The sequence below is a fragment of the Ursus arctos genome, unplaced genomic scaffold, assembly GCF_023065955.2.
Source record: "Ursus arctos isolate Adak ecotype North America unplaced genomic scaffold, UrsArc2.0 scaffold_10, whole genome shotgun sequence".
In the NCBI taxonomy this organism is placed as follows: Eukaryota; Metazoa; Chordata; class Mammalia; order Carnivora; family Ursidae; genus Ursus; species Ursus arctos.
The window spans coordinates 47,717,886-47,740,624 of record NW_026622764.1 but is presented as its reverse complement, the minus strand read 5'-3'; the positions used below and the strand labels follow the sequence as shown (position 1 = coordinate 47,740,624).

The 22,739-nt window shown below is 35.9% G+C and overlaps 2 long non-coding RNA genes across 2 annotated transcripts in view; one reads left to right on the top strand and one right to left on the bottom strand.

Annotated features, from left to right (window-relative positions):
- LOC113251393 (uncharacterized) overlaps window positions 1–1,356 on the bottom strand; it is a 94,184-nt gene extending 92,828 nt beyond the window's left edge. Inside the window, exon 1 of the long non-coding RNA XR_003314449.4 lies at window positions 945–1,356. This is a non-coding gene — a long non-coding RNA (uncharacterized LOC113251393). The remainder of the gene's footprint in view (window positions 1–944) is intronic.
- Window positions 1,357–1,443: 87 nt separating this feature from the next.
- Window positions 1,444–22,739, top strand: part of LOC113251052 (uncharacterized) — a 44,512-nt gene continuing 23,216 nt past the window's right edge. The window contains exons 1-4 of the long non-coding RNA XR_006408918.2: window positions 1,444–1,628; window positions 4,710–4,893; window positions 11,409–13,230; window positions 14,614–14,764. This is a non-coding gene — a long non-coding RNA (uncharacterized LOC113251052). The remainder of the gene's footprint in view (window positions 1,629–4,709; window positions 4,894–11,408; window positions 13,231–14,613; window positions 14,765–22,739) is intronic.

Below are 22,739 nucleotides of genomic sequence, written 5' to 3'. Positions count from 1 at the left end.
GGGACAATCAATTAAGAAACCAGTATCTGAAAAACATTAATCCATAATCATGCCATACTTTATCATTCTTTATTAAGAAATTATTGCAATGCTGTCCATAAATAGTGATATCTAATGAATCACTTCACATTTTATAATTATAAAAACACTTAATTTGGGTTTTAAATAGGCTAAAGTACATAAAGAAATACCATCGTATTAAATTTTGTGTGTAAATAGTAACCTAGATTTTTGGAGCTCATCAAACATCACTTAGTCTCTGTGCCTTCGTTTCATTATGTATAAAAATTGGATAAGATCATACTTAATGCTCGTTCCATTGCCAAATTTATAATTCTACATGTTATTTTAAAATAAGAGTTATATTTTTATGTCTAATATGTTCTTTTAAAATTTAATTAAGAAATATGTGCTTTTCCTGTAGTTGAGAGTCTCTCATGGTTTTTCTCCCTCTCTGATGACTTCCCATACTGTTTGCCCTCCTTCCCCTACGATCCTCTGCCCTGTTTCTTATATTCCACCTTTAAGTGGAACCATATGGTAATTGTCTTTCTCTGATTGACTTAATTCGCTCAGCATAAAGGGGAGGTAGGTGGGGGGGTAACTGAGTGATGGGCATTAAGGAGGGCACAATGTGTCATGAGCACTAGGTGTTATATGCAAATGATAAATTATTGAACATTACATCTGAAACAAATGATGTACTATAAGCTGGCTAACTGAATTTAAATTAAAAAAAAGAAATTTTGTAAAGTATGGGGGAAAAAAAGAAATATAGGCTTTTTTTGCCCCACCCAGAGAGGGATCCATACAGTGTTGTTCTGAGTTTCTGTCGTTACTTAAAGGGAAATTTTCACAATGTCTAGAGCCCTTGATGTCCTACAAGTGAAGGAGGAGATCTCCTTAAATTTCTTGCAGCAGGAATCCACTTAGATGGCACCTACCTTGACTTCCAAATGGATCGGTACATCTACGAAAAGAAAATGGCATCTACAGCATAAATCTGAGGACAGCCTGGGAGAAGCTCTGCTGGCGGCTCGTGCCATTGTTGTCATTAAAAACCCGGTGATGTCATGTCACATCCTCCAAGACTACTGGCCAGCAGGCTGTGCTGAAGGTTGCTGCTGCCCCTGGAGCCACTCTGGCTGCTGGCTGCTTCATTCCTGGAACCTTCCATTACCAGATCCAGGCAACTTTCCAGAGCCGAGACTTCTGGTGGCTCCTGCTCCCGGTACTCGCCACCAACCTCTCCAGAGGCATCTCATGTTAACCTGCCTACCACTGCTCTGTATGACAGAGGAGATCTCCTCCACCGACGTGGCTGCCGCCAACTTGTGCAACCACACTGAACTAACTCAGTGGGTCTGACGAGGCAGACGCTGGCTGGGAACTCTTGTGCATGTGCAGTCCTGGCTCCCTTGAGCTCTCGCGGGAAGTTACGCCAGAGCTCTACTTCCGCACAGATCCTGAGGAGACGGACAAGAAAGAGCAGGCCGCTGCTGGGAAGGGTGTGAGCAAGGACCAATTTCAGGCCAGCTGCACAGCCCCAGCGCCAGAGTTCGCTGTTACTCAGCCAGAGGTGGTGGTGGGGTCTGAAGGCTCACGGTGCACTCTGGCCCTGTCTGGAGGTTGGTGCCCTGCTGAGGCCTGGCCTGCAGCTCCCACTGCTCAGGCCTGAGCGTGGGGAGGACTACTAACCAGTCTGAAGCTCTATTTCCACCGACTCTAAACAGGAAGTGGAAATAAGGTTGATGGAAAATAAACAGCTTGTAAAAAGAAAAAAGGAAAAGAAAGAAAGAAATCTAGAATCTTTGCTCTAAGGAATAAAAAATAGTAATTCTCTAGATATAGGCTCTGGAGGGTATGCTGTCAAATTTTAAATTCTTATCTTAATAATCATCATTGGGAACAGCCTAAAGAAAGCAAGCGATACAATTTTCATTATTAATTGTAATGTCTTGTAGAATATAATTGTCTAAATTAATCTGTGATAAAGTCGTAAAATATATTGAGTGGTGAAATCAAGTTTATTTATTTAAAATTAGTAAGCCCTTATTGAATAGGAGAGCTGTGGAATAATTATTTTAGAATACATTTGGGAAAGACTTCAACAAATTTCCCTGATTAAATTAGATTTGGACTTTAAAATCATGATTTAAAATCATGAGCTTTCTGATGGATTTGAAAGAATTAGGTTTAATGTATCTATGGGAAATGGAATAGTCCTGAAGACTCTGGTGGGAAACAGACTATTTAAGTATTTTTTCTGCTTTGTTGGAATCCTCAAAATAAATATGGACAAAGGCCAAACAATAAGAGGTGGAGGATTTTCATTAGGATTAGGCAGTAAAAGTTGTCAGCAGAGTCTGAAGTATCAGAATCTGTCCTTGCCAGAAAAATAATGACAAGAGCAGTTTAGACCTCTAAATAATCTACATATTTTGTGAAAACGGGAAGGGAATTAATATTAAACTGAATATTTTTTGAGATTGTAGGGAAGATTCTGTAGCAAGTTAAACATGAATTTGTCATAGGTAATAGGAAAGAAGAAAAAGATTTTATGAAAGAAGGGAAAATAAAGGGTAAGGGTGTAACAAAAAAGTAAGGGAAGACGTCCGGTGACACAAGCCAATGGAGATGGAGGAAACAGATTAACCTAGACTTTAAAAGAGAATCTACTGAAACAGAGAAAAGTGAAAAAATAAACTCCCATTATTCTAATGAAGTGCTAGAAAATAGGCAAATAAAGGTGCTAAGCTCTTGAACACATTAAGAGAAAATTTCACCTTATTTATTGTGGTAGTTTTGAGAATAATTTTCACCAGTTGCTCAGTAATTCCTAAATTCTGGCAGGTGAATATTTAGCAATCCAGTAGTCTCTGATATCAGATGGAGTTCTTCAAGAATATATAGCTTGGCAAAATGGCAGGGTGTACTGAATGAGGATAATTAGCAATTCACACTGAATTATAAGTAATCCTTTGGTGACTGAAGGTGTTCTGGGTAGACCAAGAACCGAGGATGTTTAACAAAGTAATGGACAACTTCACTCAAGGGTCTGGCACAAATTCAAATGAAGGGAAACAAATAGTACTCATGCCCAACTTACCCAAGCTTATGCCAAAATGTCAGCATATGTCTGCAAAAGCAAAGTGAGAATGTAAATAGTTAACAACAAAATTTTTACATTAGAAATTCACCTAATTTTTGATCAAATAAGAACTTGTGAATATCATTTTGTCATTAAAACAAGAGCTTTAATCAGTGAAATCTGTGTTTCCTTAAAAACATCTTGAAATATTAAACTATTAGAATTATAAGCTCAATAGAATAATGAAAATTTCTTAGGTTTGTAGCATTTCTGCTATGTTCCTTTAGGTATTTACATCAGGAATAAAAATAAGCAGTAGCCTGTATTTTCAAGAAGGAAAATCCAAAATTATACCTACTAAAAATCATTAATTGAATCAAATAGAAAATATTACATATTTATTAAAGATGTTTATGTCTTATTATTTTTTTAAGATCTTATTTTCAGTAATCTCTGCATCCAGTGTGGGGCTCAAACTCACAACCCCATATCAAGAGTCTCATGCTCTACTGGCTGAGCCAGCCAGGTGTCTTCATATTACATGAATACTTCTGTTGACTAGGACAGAATGCCTGGGCCAACATTTCAGTGATGATTTAGCATCATAATGTAGAAAGGCAAATACATGATTTGGGATAAGACAGAGCTAGGTTCAAACGCCAATTCTATTACTTACTGTCTGGGTTAGGATTGGAAAGTTACTTCCTTCTTCTAAGACATGGTTCTCTGTTTCTAAAATGTTGTTAAATGCCTAATCATAAAGGTGTTTTGAAGGTTGGATTATTAGATAGTGAATGTAACAATCTAGTATCCCACCAGGCATGGAGTAAACATTCAAAATGGGAATTGTAATTGTGATTTCGTGAAAGAGTAACACCAACTCCATTCCAATGTAATCTCGAACCTTTACTAGCCTCTCTCTTAAATATCCCCACATGAAGGTAATGTTTTCTGATCTGATCCTCAGATCTATCCCCCCTTGCACCCAGGCTCCACTGAAGTCTCTTAAGTCTGTAATTGCCTGAGGAGGAACCCGAGAAGCATATCTCTAAAAATTAGTTGCACTTTGTATTGGTGATATCCGTTTATTTGTCCAATTCTCGTGACTTCAAGCTTTCAAAAACCTACCCAATGTTGTCAGCCACCTCACTTAATCTTTCTCTCTGTTTAGCACCTCTCTTTTCTGAGATAGTATTGTTTCATAGGAGGAAACCAAGCCACAAAGTCTGTCAAATAAAATGGGAAAGGACAGAGAGGATTCTCACCCTTCTCAGTTACCCTTCTTCTATTATCTTATGAAAAGTAGTTTTATCTTCTTATCCTCATTGTGGCTTATTTCATGAAAATCTGAATTGCTATAATATTTGTTTTTGTGTGTGTGAAAATATTATTTTACAGATACAATTCTTTCTATTGAATTAACTATGCAAGTTATAGATAAGCAAAGGAAGAGGGACAGATTAGGAGTGGATGATGGCATTATGAGACTTGTATGAAGCAAATGTAAATGTTGATAAAGTTGGGCTTCCGTGTACGATATTTGTCTTATCATGTTTCTGTTTAAGATGTGCACTGCCTTACTGTGTTCTGTTCTATTGCACTCCACTCTCTTCTACAGTGTCTGATAAAGTGAGGAGGACTGTGTTTTATTGGAGCATGTGACTCTGCATACTTGTACTGAAGATGGTAGTGAATTTGTGGAAGCAGTACATGAGCCTACTTATGTCAACATGCAATGTCAGAATCCAACTTGTAAAACATGCAATATGAATTAAATTCCAAAGAGCAATCAATGATGAAAGGTAAAAGCATTTTGGAATCATTAAGCAGGCTGTCTACAGGAGTGTTCCTGGAAGGGGTTGGGGAATATTTATTTTTATAAAGTTTCTGCTTTTTAAAAATTATTTTGTTATGCCTGATTAGGCACAATTATCTTGTCCTTTTCTAAACTCCAGAAGCATTCCTATGTGTATAGTGTCATTAGCTGTTGATAATATGCTCTCTTGTGATGGCACTTTATTCTCATCTCACAATGTTAATTAACTTTTCAAGTCAGACTTAAAGTTTCCTTAAGGCAGGGGCGATGTATTATACTAATTTATTCAATAAATAATTTTGATAGAGGAATAAATGGTTAGTGAATATGCAAATAATACTGAAGTAAAGCACACAAAAATAAGAAAGTTATCAAAAATTTTTTTTAAAAAGCCGTTAATATTGTTCTTCCAACTTATGCTCTAGTAAGGTATTATTTTAAAGAATTTGAGCAGCTGGGGATGGTAGAAAGAGCATGAATAATGGAGGCAGTCAGACCTAATTCCAAACCCTGGCTCTGATGCTTGCTGATTGTACAATAATAGGGTAATTACTGATTTGGGTGATTGTTAATTCTCTTATTGGTATGATATGTAGACTAGCATAGATCTCATTTTTTTCCCACTGGGAACTTGATAACATAAATATGCCTTAAATGTATCTCTCAAAACCTATTCACTATGTCTGAGCATATAGTAGGTGGTAAGTGAAGGCAAGTTTGTTTTTTTCCTACTAATATACCTACGGTTCTATAACTCCTCATCATGGGGATGACTTTATGGAAGGAAATGATGCTGAAGCAAAAATTTGAAACCTAGTAAAAATAAGAATTTCTGGATTAATTTGTTAATTTCTGAAATAATGGAATATTAACTGAATCTGTCTATTATATTTGCCTTAACTCATGTTTTACTTATCAAGATTACGTCTGACATTTTAAGTTGTACAATTTTTTAATTGTTTATTGCTTGTCAGTTAATTTCTGTTTTCTACATTTTCAATTAAATATTATATCTGAGAGAAATGCTAATTCCTGAAATTATAAAGCTGCATGTGACATTTTGTGGAATGAGGTAATTTTGATTAGTTAAAATCATTAAAGTCTACTGATTTTGAGTTTCACAACTTATTGACAGTCTAGTTCATTAACTGCTGGTTCCATAGATGATCTACAGTCAATGAAGTATAATCTCCTACATACATACTTAGAAAATTGCACTCAGCAGAGAGGGAGTACCAGAGGCCCCATCAGTATCATCCATTCTTCTCCTCCTCTTCCTCCTCCCCTTTCTTCTCCCCTTCCTCTTCCTCTTCCTTCTCCTGCTGCTCCTGCTGCTGCTTCTTCAAGATTTATTTATTTATTTGGGGTGGGGAGGAGGAAAAGGAGAGAGAGTCTTTATTTTTTTTTTTTTAAAGATTTTATTTATTCGACAGAGATAGAGACAGCCAGCGAGAGAGGGAACACAAGCAGGGGGAGTGGGAGAGGAAGAAGCAGGCTCATAGCAGAGGAGCCTGATGTGGGGCTCGATCCCATAATGCCGGGATCACGCCCTGAGCCGAAGGCAGACGCTTAACCGCTGTGCCACCCAGGCGCCCCGGAGAGAGAGTCTTTAAACAGCCTCCATGCTGAGCGCAGAGCCCAAATTAGGGCTCAGTCTCATGACCCTGAGATCACAACCTAAGCCTAAACCAAGAGTCAGATGCTTAACCAGCTGTGCCCCCTGGGCACCCCAGGATTGTTCTTCTGAGAGATCAAGAGAATTAACAGATTAAGCCATAGATCCCTAAAAATTCCATTAGCTAGGCAAACTTGTTCCTCAATTGCTGTTGACAATTTGCAAAACAAAGAAATTGAATTTTAAACATGACGATTAGTAAAAATGGGGAAATAATAAAAAATATTTTAACTTTACTTAATTTTCTAATTGTGCATTATTAAAATGATGGTGTTGCTCTATGTACTTCTTTCTATCATCTTTATTATAATTCTATTTGAGGCCTCCAATATATCTAGGTTGGATTACATCAATTATGTGCTAACATCTTTTACCTTTATTAACACTTTCTCCCACCCAGCACCATCTACTTCACCTCAGAGGAATGCCCTATTTTCTTTAATAACTATTCAAACCCACTCACATTACTTTTAAGGCACTGAGAATCTGACCTCAGCTCACCTCTTCAGGCTTCTCTCCTGACCTCGTCTCTGAGTGCCAGTTCCCAGAAGCCTTACTAAACTTCCTTCATTTCTTTACATGTGCTCTGTTACCTGTCTCCTTCAGGTTTTTCCATACCTCTGCTATGGCATTCTTTCCCTCCAAAATTAACCTGGCTAACTTGTACTCATCACTCAAATGTCAGCTTAGACATAATTTTCCACTCTAGGTTCTAACCCTTGTTTGACCCTGTAATTCTGAGACAGATGTTGTTCTTATGAGCTCCCATAAAACACTGTTCTATGTCCACACTCGTTTGTAATTGCCTGTTTAATTGTCTGCACCCCACACCAGATGGCAAAGCACCTTGTTCACCCTTGAATCCCCAGTCAGCAGCACAATGCTTGGCACATTAGTTAAAAAAAAAAAAAAAGCCATAGAATGGATGAGTAAACTCACATGATTTTGGTTTGCTTATTTTAGAGGGAGGGGAAAACCCTTGAATGGGAATGTGATTTTTATTTTTTTAGTTCTGCAAGACAATGTAAGAACAGATAAATATAATTTTATTGGTTATACTTCTTACAAATGATTCAACTGTCCTTATTTATATTGAACATCATTCGTAGACTCAAAAATTACTCACAAGTAATAAGCAGAAACATAATTATAACATAATGTTCAAATTTGATGAAATTGGAGGATATTTGTAACTCAGACCTATGTGAAGAGCAAAAACAGATTAGTGAGGCTTGCAGGGGATAACACATATGAGAAACAAATTGTTTCACATTGCAGAAATTAAAATCTTAGAAATTGGAGAGGACAACTTTGGTGGAAGACAAGGGGGAGGTGAAGGGAGATGCTGAAAAGAAAGGGATTGCTTGAATGCTTATTAATAGAGTAGAATGGGGGCCAGGTCCCTAGTGACCCCTAATTTGACCCGGGTACATTCCCCTTCACCACCAGTCCTAGGCAGTGTGTCTAAGAACCTGAACCTTTAAGGTTTCAGGGAAAAGCAGAGGTAAAAGATGGGGCAAGAAAGAATAACTGAAAGTCAACACAATGAATTATATGGCCCCAGATCTCACAAGGATCCAAAATGCAGGTGGGATTCTTTCCTGATCTTATTCCTTTTCTTTTGCACTCACTACTTCAACCTTGTCACAACAGCGTAAAGGATCCCTCTCTGGAGAAAAAGAATGTCTTTAAAAGATTGTCTTGCAGAAACTGAGTGTGATGAGTAAACCCCAAGGTAAAAAGAGTACAAATGATTTCACCACTTGACAAACCCGGTCCACCCGTAGGGAATATTTGCAATTAGTTTTTCAGATATTTAAGCATAAGTATACATTTCTTTTAAAAAATCTTCTTAAGTAAATGGGGAATAAAGCAAAGGAAACCATGAGAGATATTCAACAGAGAAAAATTTCAAAGAAAATTTGATCACCTATCAGAGAGAAAAGATACTGCATTGTGAAACAAGGATATGCTGCTATAAAAAGAAACAAAAGAAAATAAGAAATATCAATTGGCAATTAAAATTATGAAAGCTGATGGGGTGCCTGGGTAGCTCAATTGGTTAAGCTTCCAACTTTTGATTTCAGCTCAGGTCAGGATCTCAGGGTCGTGAAATTGAGCCCTACATTGGGCTGGGTGTGGAACTTGCTTGGGATTCTCTCTCTCCCTCTTCCTCTGTCCCTGCTTCCCCCCTCCCGCTACTTGCTCTCTTTATCTCTCTCTCAAAAATAAAATTATGAAAGCTGAAATTTTATAAAAGTTCATTAGGTATAGAAATTAAAGTTGATCTTTCAAAGGATAAAAGAAAAGAAAAAGTTGAGAAATAAGGAAGAAAAGTTAGACGATTGAAGAAGTAATTGCTACATCTGATTAATAAGAGTTCCAAAGAGCACAGTGGGGAGGAAATTTCCAGTGAAATAGTACAAGAACCTTTATTAGAACACAAAGGTATAAAACTACGAGTGGAAATAGCCTACCAACTCCAAATACGATGAATTGAAAAGTAGATGCATCATTAGCATAATTTTGAAATTTTAGATCACCAGGGTTCACTAGTCAATTCTAGAATTTCACAAGGTAAAAATAAGATCATGATAAATATTCAAGCATAGCATTAAATTACTCAAAAACATCGGGAATCAAGTTTGAATGGAACACTGCCTTCAAAAATCTGATACGAAATTATTTTTATCTTAAAATCTTCAAATTACAAAAACCACAAACCAAGGAAAAGAGCAAAATAAAGATAATTTCAGACAATGAAATTTCAACATTTTATTCCCCACTCACCCTTTCTTGGGAAGCTATTAGAAGATATGCTTAACCAAAGATTGAAGGCAAACCAGTAAGTAGAAATACAAGGGGCTTCCAAAATAATACATAAGAGTGTAGAACTATAATAATAACAAATCAATAGATAATATAATATATAATGAATGGTTATTGGCACATTAAAAATATTAATAAATAGGGAAATAAAAGCCCACCTCTCTCTAAATAGTTTTTATGAGTTGAAAACAGCAGTCTCAAAGGACAAACTACTTTTCTGTGTGTGTATGGAACAGATGAATGGATGGCCAGGTTACTGCTAAGTTCTATTATAAGCTTTTCATCATGCATTTGTGCTTAAAATATGTACAAGTATTAATGAAAATATAAAAATTAACTATAAACAAAACTATCTTTTTTTCCATTCTGTATTCAACAGAAGCAGAAGTGACTAAATGATAAAAAACTTTTCTAAGAAAACCACAAAATTTATACAAGTAATTAGAGTTCAAGTACTCCATGCCTTGAAAACACAACATATTAACAAATAATAAAAGTTAAATTTGCCAGAATGCTCTTTTCTGTGATATAGTTGTTGATTGGTAAAGTTTATAAGCCTTATTTAACTTATAAAGTCCTTTGAATCAAATAATGTACTTTTGATATAAGAATCCCCTTGAATTCTGGAAGATTTAAATCTGATTCAGATTTAAAACCATGTATTGAATGGATTTTAAACATAGCTAAAAAAAAGTCTTGAATTTTCATCTGTTAATGGTACATAAAAATATGAAGGTTTCACACTAATTCCAATGACTTAAGACAGGCTTATATTTAAAAGTCTCATTTTTACATAAATTATCTTGGTTAAAATTCATAGACATTTATGTTAATTCAGAGCAGAGTACAATGGAGAGAATTTAAAAATGTAAACAACACTTTAAATCAGGAACACCAGTTAGGTACATTAAACCAAGGTAAATTATATAAAGTTTACCTATTCATCCTCTTCAGCTCCTTGAAGGGCATTTGCAGTATTCTTAAGAAGCAGAAGGATCCCTTCCTTCACAGGAAAGAACCCTCCTATGATAAAATTGTGCCACATACATTTCAGGATTCCTTGTTTGAAACTGGACCATAACGAAGTCCAGTATCTTAAGGCAAATTCACTCAAACCAAAGGAATTTTGGACTTACTCCATCGCATCAACCTGTATTATCAAAGAACAAGTTGAACCTACCTTCTCTGTCCTGACTGAGCCCTCCAACTCATTGCTCTCTGCTCACAGAGTAAAATATTTATTTTTATGGTAAGTGGCATCTTGTGTCTCAACATTACTTTAAAATAATGGCTGATTCCCTCAAGTGTGTGACAGAGACAAAGGGTAGTTCTGGATGGCAAATTGCTTTAATAAATAACTCAGAGAAATAGATTTCATAGAAGTCACCCTACCTAGAACAGTGGTTTTTGCTATTTTTTCCTCTACCATAATTCTTCCATGAACTCAGCTAAAGTAATTTCCATTTAATTAGCAATTATTACCAATTAAGATGCCTTGTATTTAGGGATTGTGTGTGGACTTTAGAGTACAGTAAGTTGTTGTTATGAGTTTTCATTGTCACAGCAGAAGACACAGATGAAATAATGGTAAAGTGATTTGATATAATGAAATATATGACAAACTCTTTCACCCTTTCAGCTTCATTATTTGTAAAGAATGACCATGGAGATGTCAGTACACCATGCTAAGTAGTTTGTGTATTATCCTTTTGTCTTGTCAGGAACAAATGCAATGGAAAGTGTTAGGATTTGAGTTTATATTCTGTCTCTCAAATATCTGTTTTCCCCTTTGTTCCTTTATCAATAGAATTTCCCTCCCCTTTTATCTTTTAGCTGAAAAGACTTAGAGGACCATATTTCTTTCTTCCTTCACACAGCTATACCTATGAAATTAGATTCTTGACAATGGAATATGAGGAAAAAGTAACATGTGCAAGTTCTAAGTCATGGCCTTAAAAAGCAGTTGCTAACCTCCACTCCCTTTCTTCCTTCCTGAGGACCTGAATGTTACTCTGGTCTTGATGAGCTGGCTACAGTCATGTGTATGAAAGCTTCCTGAGAGAAAAAGAGAGCAAGAAGACAGGACTCTGAATCCATGGAAAATTTTTGGAGGAGCAGCCTAATTCTTTCTGGACCATTCACCAACCCCTGAACTATTATGTCGAGAAAGATACTAACATCTGTTTTCTATAAACTACTGTATTTGGTGGTCTATTAGTTGTAGAAATTTAGTTTCCATCCCATGTGATAGGGAAAAAAATGGTATCTAGCAATTAGGTGCTTTTGTAATAAAATCCTAAAGTATATGGCATTGGTTTCATAATCACAAGCTGGACAACAAGAATGTAGACACCATAGTCTGGAAAGCTTTTCACCCTGGTTAGTAGTGGAAAATGTTAAACCATTCTATAACAGTTTGGAAGGCAGATCACATTCCTACATAATCTGTAGCTCTAGAAGTGGTTAGCGAATGTTAGAATATTCTTGTGTTTTTTTGGTTTTCATCTTAGAGCAGTTAGCAAGATATCATCAGAAATATGAATTTATAAAAGAATCAGACTGAAGCAGAGATGGCAAAAGATACAGTTCTACGGAAGATTCTGCCATGCCCTGTACTGTAATGCTTAATCGTTAGAGGTTTTGCATTGTTGGGATGACCATTTACTTTTTAACCCCAAACAGCAGGATTTATCATTGTGACCTCAAGCTTGTCTCACAGCTTCTGTTTAAATGTCCTTTGCTACCCGTTGGGAATTAGCTCAGTAGTAAATATTAGATTCTGGTTTTTCCAGTTTCACAAAGCATCTTGTTTCAAGTGGCATCAAGGTAATCACAAATAGCTTGAAGGAGAGGGGAATATTCTCAGCACAAGATGTAAAGCTTAGGAAACATGCGTATGAAGTATTTGGCTAAGGGCACTTGTACGTTGAACTAACTGGAAGCATACATTTGGAAGCCTACAAAGCTGAAGTATGTTGCCAGAGAAACTATAATCCTGGCCTGCAAAAGTCTATGTTTCTTAAACCCCTCCCCCCCAGCACAAATCTATGCTAGGACAAAGTTGGGCAGGTCTTGTCAGAGCAAACTCTCCAGTGGCAACTACAGAGGTAGACACAGAGAACAATGAACAAGCAGCAGCAACTGAGATTGCAGACGGTCTCAGCAGCTGCCAAAGAACTATTCTTCACAATTTTTGCCAAGCAGAATTTGATAACACTAAAGAACAGTGACTGTTGTGTGTTCCTCATTCTTTCTGTTTTCTGAGTAAAGAATTTAATGCAATTACTCTGCTCATACTCGACCATTGTAAGTTAGGCATAATGGGAAGTAGATAAACCCATGAAGTAGAGGTCACCATAACATTAAGGAGCCACATCTGGACCTGATAGAATAGACTGTTCCTCATCCAGAGATTGTGAACGGACCTTGACAGGGATAGGATGTTGGGATTTCTTCCTAGAGAGTGTGTGTGTGTGTGTGTGTGTGTGTGTGTGTGTGTATGTTGAGGATATGTTTTATATATGAAAAGATTTTGTCTTTATAGGGGTTGGATGGGGAAGAATTTTCCTTTTGAAATAAATTACTTATCAGCTAGAAATTGCATTCAAGTGTGGCCATGTGAATACATTCTGGTCGATGGCAGGTGAAGGGAAGATATGTGTGCAAATTCTAGGACATGTCTGAAAAGCAAGCTGCTTATTCTCCATTCTCTTTTTCTCTTTTCCTGATATCAGAAACAGATACAGGGGTGTGAATGAAGTGACATCCTAGTGAATGGTGAACACTACAAAGAAAGGTCCTGAATGATTAGATTACCCTGTGAGTATTACCTTATTACTTGAGAGAACAATGAGTTTTTATCTTCTCCAAATCTCTGTGCTTTCAAATCTTCTTAACAGTAGCATCTTTTACTAATCCCAGAGAGGATAAATATGAGATTTACAATTTAAGATGCTACCTCTAACTAGGGACTGGATGACAGACTAGAAGGAGATAGAGAGTCCAATTAGATGTCTAGAAATAGCCCTTGTGAGAAATGATGATATAAAAATATAACACGATGACAACAGCAATGAAGATGAAGAGAGTGCTTTGACAGATATTGGAGAAGTAAAAGTGACCAGACATTTTTAACTAATTAAAGATGGAAGTTGAGAAATGGAGAAAGTTTTAGATGAGTTCAAAAATTTTCAGTAAATGCGTACCATTTGCCAGGCACTTGATTATTTGCTGTGTGAAAAAAAAAAATTCATTGAAGACATTTATAATTTTGTTTACAAGATAAGAACAAATACACGCACATATATGAAAAAATTAAGTCAGCATTTGCTTAATTACAAGAGTCAAAGACAGTCTAGAAGGGCTATCAGCTTTCAGCAGAGAGATTCATTATAGGAGACTTCATAAAGAATGTTCAACTTAAGCTATTGCTAAAATGATGAATCAAATTAAGATAGAGTAGAGAATAGATGGAAAAGATAATCTAGCTTTGTTACTAGTGGTTAATATTAGCTATTTCAAAAGTCCCAGTTTGAAAATTTGTATTTAATTTGTCATAGAGAATGTTCATTTTTCAATCCGTGAGCTATTTTTTTGAATAGTTTGGTAAAATTAAAGAAAATGTTGTTATTCTAATTAATACACACATATTCCATCTCTAAGTAGCCAGATTCCCATATTTTATCAATTGTATAGGTTAAAAAGTAAATTATGTAATAGATGTGATGGGTTTAGGTTTATTTTAAGATTTGGCATGATATTTCCCATGGTGTGGATCATCATCAAAGATTTCTAAAGATGAAACTGTTGTCATGTTTCCTTTATTCTGATTTAATAAGGATTATGAAATCTTCCTTACATTGTATTTTAGGCACATAATAATCTATACCATTTATTGAATGTTTGGTATATTGCAGTTTGAATGACTTCATGTGTATTCACTCATGTAATAGAGAAACATGGAAAGAAGGAAGGAAAGAAGGAAGGAAGGGAGGGGGGTAGATCAGTAAAAGTGCATTTCATAAGATTGGGTTTTTTTTTTTGATTTTCTAAAAGTTGAGAATGACTGTATTCTTTGATGTTTGTAAATGCTTACACAATTGATATTGCTGAAATGTGTATTCTGAAATTCTGCTAAGAGAGAAACATATTTATTATGTTCAGTAATATATTTTTTAAAGATTTTATTTATTTATTTGACAGAGAGACAGCCAGCGAGAGAGGGAACACAAGCAGGGGAGTGGGAGAGGAAGAAGCAGGCTCCCAGCGGAGGAGCCCAATGTGGGACTCAATCCCGGAATACCGGGACCACGCCCTGAGCCGAAGGCAGATGCTTAACGACTGCGCTACCCAGGTGCCCCTATGTTCAGTAATATTTTTAAATCCTCTTTCCCATGGCTGCTTCCCCTAAGTCCCTCCTTACTTTGCAGATGACCCAGTCTCTTAATAATCCCCCTCCCAAACTCTACAAACCTATTTGTAGTTTATCTGTATTCACCTTCTACTTCTCCCTCTCTCTTCTTTTTGTTCTATTTTTCTCTCTCCTGCCAGTTATGCTCTGCCCATAAAATGTAAAATCCTTCTACATCTCCATTTCTCTAATTCAACCACTCCCCTCCTTTGCACTACCCCCACCCCCAGCCATAATTTACTATCCCAAATGTCAGGATAAGGATCGGAAGGCAAATCAGACAGTGTTAGCATATTCTTCAGAGGATTTGTGGAAAGGAAAAAAGGCCAGCGAACATTTACGAGTTAAATTTTGCATTATTCCTATCACAATTATAAGTGCTATGCAAAAACTTCTGGAAATAAAACTCTTTTTATACCTTGAGGATTCAGTGTCCAGGGCATTCATAACATTAAAATAGTCTGACTATAGAAAGTTGTTAATAAATCCCTGAAGGTATATTCCGTATTCTGGGAAACTGAGCACATACAATAGCAGGCAGTGTAATTCTATCTGGTTCCAGTAATTGCACCAATTTGTTTGAAAGATAGAAATGTGCCCTTTACTTTAAGAAAAACGAAATTGAACATCCATATCCAGTGCCTGTAGCCAATTGACTTTGTTCAGGGGAAGTTCTTTGCAAAATATGATATTGCCCAAAGTTATCAGCACTGTCCACTTTGCTTTTGTAAATGCTCAGTCATTTTTTTTAAGGTTCTTCTTTTTCAGCTGAATTCCTTCCTCATTTGTTAATTTAGCAGACAAACATTTATCTCACCCCGAGAGTGTTCTAAACACTATTATAATCTGTTTCTAGGACTGCGATAAGAATAGACAATGGCTCTAATCTCAATGAATTTATTGTCTTCACATATGTAAATACATAAGGATCACAACAAGTAACAGAAGCCTTAGTAGAAATACATACATAAAGAAGGTCCGTCTTAGAAATAAGTATAGAGGACCCACTGAGGAATCCCATTACCTGCTCTGTACCAATTCCAGCTCAAGAAAAGCTGAGACTTGAAGGCAGTATATTGATTACTCAGTTACTTAATTATTTACTTAATTAATTTTGGAAAATTTAGCAAATGTTGGAAACTACACAGTTGAAAAATTTCAAAGTTGACCCAACCCACTTCCCATTTACTACAGAAAGTGGGTCAAAAATTGGCAGATACATGCTGATTCCGAAGAGTGATTCTACCACTTAAGGAATGTGATCATTAAATCAGCTAATTGTAGTTACTTAATGAAAAAAATTTAAAGAGAGAAAAAAGGAAAAAAGGAAGGGAGGGAGGTAGAGAGTAAAGAAGGAAGGAAGAGAAAGAAAAATAAACAGACAGGTGTTTGATGGATGTTACAGCATTCTTTAGGCCCAAAGTGCACGTAGACTTAATTTGGCAAGGTTGAACCCCCCCAAAAAAATATTTGATAGAATCCATCTCATTTCTTTTTTTTAAATCTCAATTCTTAATGTTGAAATGAAAAGTAGTTTTAAAAAGGAAGGGAGGAATTAAGCTAAAAATGTAGAAGAAAAATACCCAAAAGATTAAGAGATGTTTCATCTCTTATCACTAAACAAAAATGTGGCCTCATTTTGGCAGTCTTTTCCAACCCTTGACTTTGTGAAGCCTTTCCTCCAGACTGTAAAGATGTTGCCTTTTCCTAGATAACTCTTCCTGGAATGCCCATTGTAACCTTCACTTTCTTTGTTAGCTCTTGCTGAGACTACTTTTCCATGCCTGTCATTAAATATAGCTTCATCAGTCTGGTGATAGTATCTATACCCATCCTTTTAAGTGCTATCTTTATGACCATGGAATCTACCAGTAGGTACCTATCTGGGAAATAGACTGACCCCTTATTTTAAACATTTTATGGATATCTCCAGTGGGATATTCATGAGGCACATCCCTACCAATCCATTAAAAAAAAAAAAAATCTGACTCCTTGCTTCTGTACGTTTTCTAAAGGGTTTCTTTAATGAATCTTTGATAACAACTAAATTTGCTTCCCCCCTTACTGCTGTATTTTGAGGATATTAACCTTGCATTTTCCTCTGTTTTCCTTTCTCCCTAACACCAGCATTATGTAATCCAACATTGCTCTGCCTCTAACATTTTCCTTTCTTCTAATGTGTACTCTGGCCTTAGCGTATTAATTTGTCCATGACCACTTATCCTTCAGGCCCTCCCAGATGGTATTGTTTGACACCACAATGAAGATTGTATGACTCTTATATTGAAAGGCATTTAAAGAATACTTATAGAATGTAAAATTTAATTCAATTTATTCATATAAGCATTGTGTTTAAGCATCTTTTTCATGATACATATTGAAAGACTTTTTTTTTTTTTTTGAGTCCCATGATGCTGCATATTCTTGCTTATTCTAGTGCATGTTTTCACATTCTCTCTTTTTTTTTTTACACACTCTCTCCAGGTCATCCCCATTATTCTCATGACACTTAAGTCATTCATATGCTAGGAGTTCCAAGTGTCTATCTCTAGTCTGATTCCTCTAGAAAACACACTTTAATTGCTTATTTGTTATTTCGATTTCAGTGTCTTACCAATATCTCAGAACTAACTTGTCCAAAAAACATTTTTCTTACCTCTGAAATCTGTGTCCCTACCCAGATATTTCTCATCACAGTAACTACCACCACTTTTGCCCTTGCTGAAATCAGAAATCCATATTTATTATTTGTTTCATTCTTCAATCTCATCCCCAAATGCAACAATCAACAGATTTATGGTCATATCTTCTGTCACCAAATTGCTTTTGATCATCACTTCTTCTTGCTTGAACTATGACATCTTTCTAACTATGTTTTCATTCTTATCACCTTCCGCATTCTTCACAAGGCAGCCAGAGGAATCATATTTGGATCATGTCAACCTCTATTCATAATTCATTAATGGCTTCCATTGTATGTGAAGTACAATTCAAATTTCTCAACATAGTTTTAGAAGCCCTGCATGATCTTGGTGCTGCTTACCTCTTTTGCTTCATCTTATGCATCTCACCTACTGCCCTAATCCCCTCTGCTCTACCAGGCTTTCATGATCCAGGAATTTTGCATACATTTTGCCTCTGCATAGCTCTGTTTAATCCATAATCACAGTCTTTCTCTTCCTTCAGCTCTTACCATAAATATCTCATTATCAGAGAAATCTCTCCTGAAAATGTAAATAAGATAGAGAACCTTTTCTAGGTATCTACCTTAGGATCCCAATTGGTTCCCTTTTCACCCTTTATCACACTTTATACTTACTTAATGTATTTATGTATTTATTTACTTGCTTTATTTCCCTACTACATGTAAACTCCTTGAAAGCATGTATTGGTCAGCCTAGAAGTCTAGGGGGAAGCTGATATGGTACATGGCACATGGTAGACATTTGGAAACATCTAATATATAGATGAAAAAAACGCTATGCATCATCTCCCTTGTCTACTTGATATTTTTTAGCATATCCAAACATATTTTACTTCTAATGTATTGGTTTTATTCTTCTTGTTTCCTTTGAAATCCCATTTTACTTTCAAAGTTCCAAAGTAATGGAGCTTTCCTGAAAGCCACTATCCTTTTCCCAAAGTGCCAATTAACCAATTAGTTATAAAAACAAATCTTTCAACAAATGGAATATAATTTATTTCTCTGAAATCTCACAGCATTTGGGGAAAGGGATCTTGTCCCAAGGAATTCTCATAATGTATTACTGTGGGTATAGGAATTGTGTCTGACAAATGTTATATCCTTTTATCTTATACCAGAATGCTGTACTGTTCAATATTTGCTGAAGAGGATTTCTGATACACACACACACACACACACACACACACACACACACATATGTGCACACACAAACATTTGTGTTAAAAAATTCTAGCTTTAGTAGTTAACTACTAATGTCTTAATGTGTTATGCTGGCTGTGGGTGAAGCATACATTGTATTTGAAATTTTTAAGATGTAATATTATTGGTTTACTATAGAAGTAGCAAAAGAAAACATGAATAATTATGCTTTTTAAGTTTTTCATGAGTATGCGTAAAAGCATAATTTGTAGTTATTAGAGAATTTAAACTGGAAAAGACCTGCTCCTGCAGGATTCCTGAGTTTAAACCCATGTTAATTTTAAGTGCGATTGAATATCTATGGACCAGTGTTATGTTTGTATGGGTTGTATCTTTTTAAGGGACTGGAATTAGAAACAAATCCAGAATACATAGCCATCCATTATTAACTGCTCAATTGCTTCCCATCTTTACTGCAATCCAGTATAACACAAACCTTGAAAGTGGTAGGGATACTGATTTGAGGTTAGCTTTAAAACATGAACATTAATATAATTACTCTTTTTTCTGGGATTTTTCCTATAATCTAAACATGTTTTATTGTCTTCTGAAAACCAGAGCTCTCCTAAAACCACCAAACACAGAGAACCGGTGGGTTTAATTCATGAAATAGTATGGTGCTTAATAACACAGATCTAGTGAAAGTACTTTTTTCTGTACATGAAAATGTTTCAGAAAACGAGATAAGAAATCTTTGCAATATAAATTATTATTTTACTAGGATCTACATGTGTCATTAGTTGGAGGGAACATATTTTTAGTTCTTTTTACACAAATATATTCTAGCCAACTGTCATAGTAAACTAAAACTTCTTAGGGATGTGATAAGTCAAAGAAGAGTGACCATTTTGTTATGAGCTATATTCAGCGATGTCTGCTTAAAAAGCAAGACATCTTAAAAAGTCCTATCCTGTGATCTCAGAATGCAGATTATATTTCTCCTTCATCCAAGGCTAATGACTACAACCCTTCATTACATAAGGTAAAATAAATCCATGGTTCAACAATTTGATCCAAAACTCGGGATAAATTCTTAACTCACTAATTTGCAAGTCTACTATTTGATTTAATTGCATGTTACTTTATCTTATACTGTTTAGTCATTAGGACCTTCTTTTTTGGATGCATGTAGTGATTACTAATTATATATAACCTGTTGGACTTCTAGTCATTTAAATTCTATATTAGTGTTATTTTCTTGTAGCCTAGTTTTTTTGTCGTTATTAATTCTCTTTTACCCCTTATGGTTTTTTTGTGAGTTTTGTTTATAAGCATCACTAGAAAACATGAATAATTATGCTTCTCATGTTTTCCATGGGTGTGCTTAAAAGCATAATCTAGAGTCATTAGAGAGAGTCAGCTGAAGGAAATATAACAAATATGTTGCTTTTTTGTAACAATTGGGCAAGGTGATTCTTTCTCTACGTCTGTTTCTTCTACAAATGTTTTTCTAAGTATCAGAATTCTATATCTGTCTCTCTAGGTCCTCCACCTATGTTTGGAGGCTAAGTGGGAAATCAATCGTGAAAGAAGTCCAAATATTTGGCAGGAAAGATGAAACTCTAATATTTGAAAGAGTTTAGAAGACAAGTAGCTTTTCTGATATTTTTTATTGATTTAATAGCTCTGATATTATCATTTTTATGATATCCTTATACTTGTTTAAGGCTTCAATCCTCTTTGGTGAATTTGTTTTCAGGACTTTATCAATATTGGCTTTTTATAATCATAGCAGCTTTGTGTGCCTTTACCATCTTCCCAACACTCTTCACTTCATTTTGGTCAAGGCTGCTAAAACATCAGATATATTGCTTTTCTAAGTGATCTGTCTTCCATCTACAGTTTTCAAAATTAATTTATTAATCTAGTGCAAGAGAGAGATGGCTTCCTGCAAGAAGAATGTGCAGTGGTAGAACGTCTGCTGGGGGGAGAGGCAGGGGCCTGAGCTTTGTGACTGTCTCAGGATGACTATACAAGGGGGCAGGGGGCAGAGGAAGCAGCATCATGCACCCCCATTGCTAATCTGATGAACATGGATCTGGGGACTGGGAGATCAGAATGCAGAGAGAGGACTCACACACGTGGGAGCTCATGGTTTTGCCTTCAATTACGGGAATCTGGAATTTAAAACTAGGTCATTTATATATTGTATAGAACACTAAATGTTTTGATTTTACAGATGGAAGGCAGAACTGAGATTACTGAGAGCACAACACTTGAATTTAGATCGAGTTTTCAATTCCATTCCAATTGCTGATTGGCAAAAGACCCTCGGTTTACTAATTTGTAAAATGTAGATAATAATAGTTTTCCACATGGCTATTGGTAGTAAATGAATTGGTAATAACTAACTGCTTATCATAAATATAGTACAGAGAAAGCTCTTATAAAAGGTACTCCAAATTTATTTTGATGTAGAGATATTAGATATTGTCACTGTGGTAAGGATGTACCTTGTTTGTTTGCTTTTTCCTTCCTCGAGGCTATTGTACTAAAAAGAGTCTCATATTGCAGACTGTTTAGTACAGAGGCTGGTAAGATGTCATTTTTATTTTGCAGTACTTTTCTTCTGAATATTCTTCATGTGGAAATAATAGCAAAATGCAGACAAATAGGCCTTAGGTCTTTGTTTACTTTGGATTTTCTATTGGCTGATGTCAAAATAAGAAACAGGTGGCACACCAGAAAGAGAAGTGTCATGTACAAAGAAATCACATAAGGTAGTGCCATAATCTGAGGCTAGAAGCAGTGCAGCTATTAGCACCTAGAGTCCTGAAGAAATGAAGGAAGGGACCCTAACTGGAGAGATCATCTTGTAGAGGTTCCTGGCTTGCAGAAAGGGGGCCAAAATAAAAAAGTACAGTAACCTCTATCATACAGTCTAACTCTGGTACTCCTTGGTATTTACCCAAATAAGCTGGAAACTTAAGTCCACAAAAAACCTGTTCATAGAGCTTAATAGCAGCTTTATTCATAATTTTGACACTTGGAAGCCACCAAGTTCTTCAATAGGTAGATGGATAAATAAATTATAGCATGTCCATAAAATGGAATATTATTCAGTACTAAAAAGAAATCTGCTACCAAGCCATGAAAATACATGGAGAAAACAACATGCAAATTACTAAGTGAGAGAAGCCAATCTGCAAAAGCTACATCCTGCATGATTCCAACTATAAAATATTCGGAAAAGGCAAAACTATGGAGATAGTAAAAAGATCAGTGGTTTTCAAGGGTTAGGAAAAAGGAGAGGAATAGCACTTGGAGGATTTTCAGGGCACTGAAGCTGTTATGTACGATACTATAATGGTAGATATATATTATTATACACCTGTCCAAGGCCATAGAGTGTATAACTCCCTAATGTGAACTATGAATTTTGGGTGATAATAACCTGTCAATGTAAGTTTATTGATTGTAACAAATGCACCACCGTGGCTCAGGATGTTGACAGTGGGGGAGGCAGTGGTTTGTGTGGGGGCAGGAGGTGCATGGGAACTCTCTTGTACTTTCTACTCCGTTTTGTCATAAACCTAAATTGCTGTAAAAAATATAATCTGCTTTTAAAAAGTACACAACTCTTTATCGCTCCAGCCTCTTGCCTGGTTACCTCTGGGGTAAAACAACCTAAGCCATTAAAGTACATGCACCTTGTTAATATAGTCTATGCAGTGCAGCCAGTCAGATCAGAGGGCAGGAGGAGAAGGAGGGAAAATAAATATATCTGGAGGCAAAAAGAAAGATATCTAGCATAGACTTCTTACGGATGTTGAAACTATTAACAAAATTTCCTGACAGTGTTTTCATAACAACATTCCTCATTATCAGCAAGTCAGAGCATTGCATTAGAGCTTGTTGGAAAAACTCAATATGTGTTGAGTGGCCTTGACAACACTGATTAAAGAAAAAATCCTACAGAAAATACCATTGGATTATATGTATCATATTCAAATATATCACATAATTACAAGAAAAATATGAATACATATAATAACATAAAAGCTAGAGTTCTCA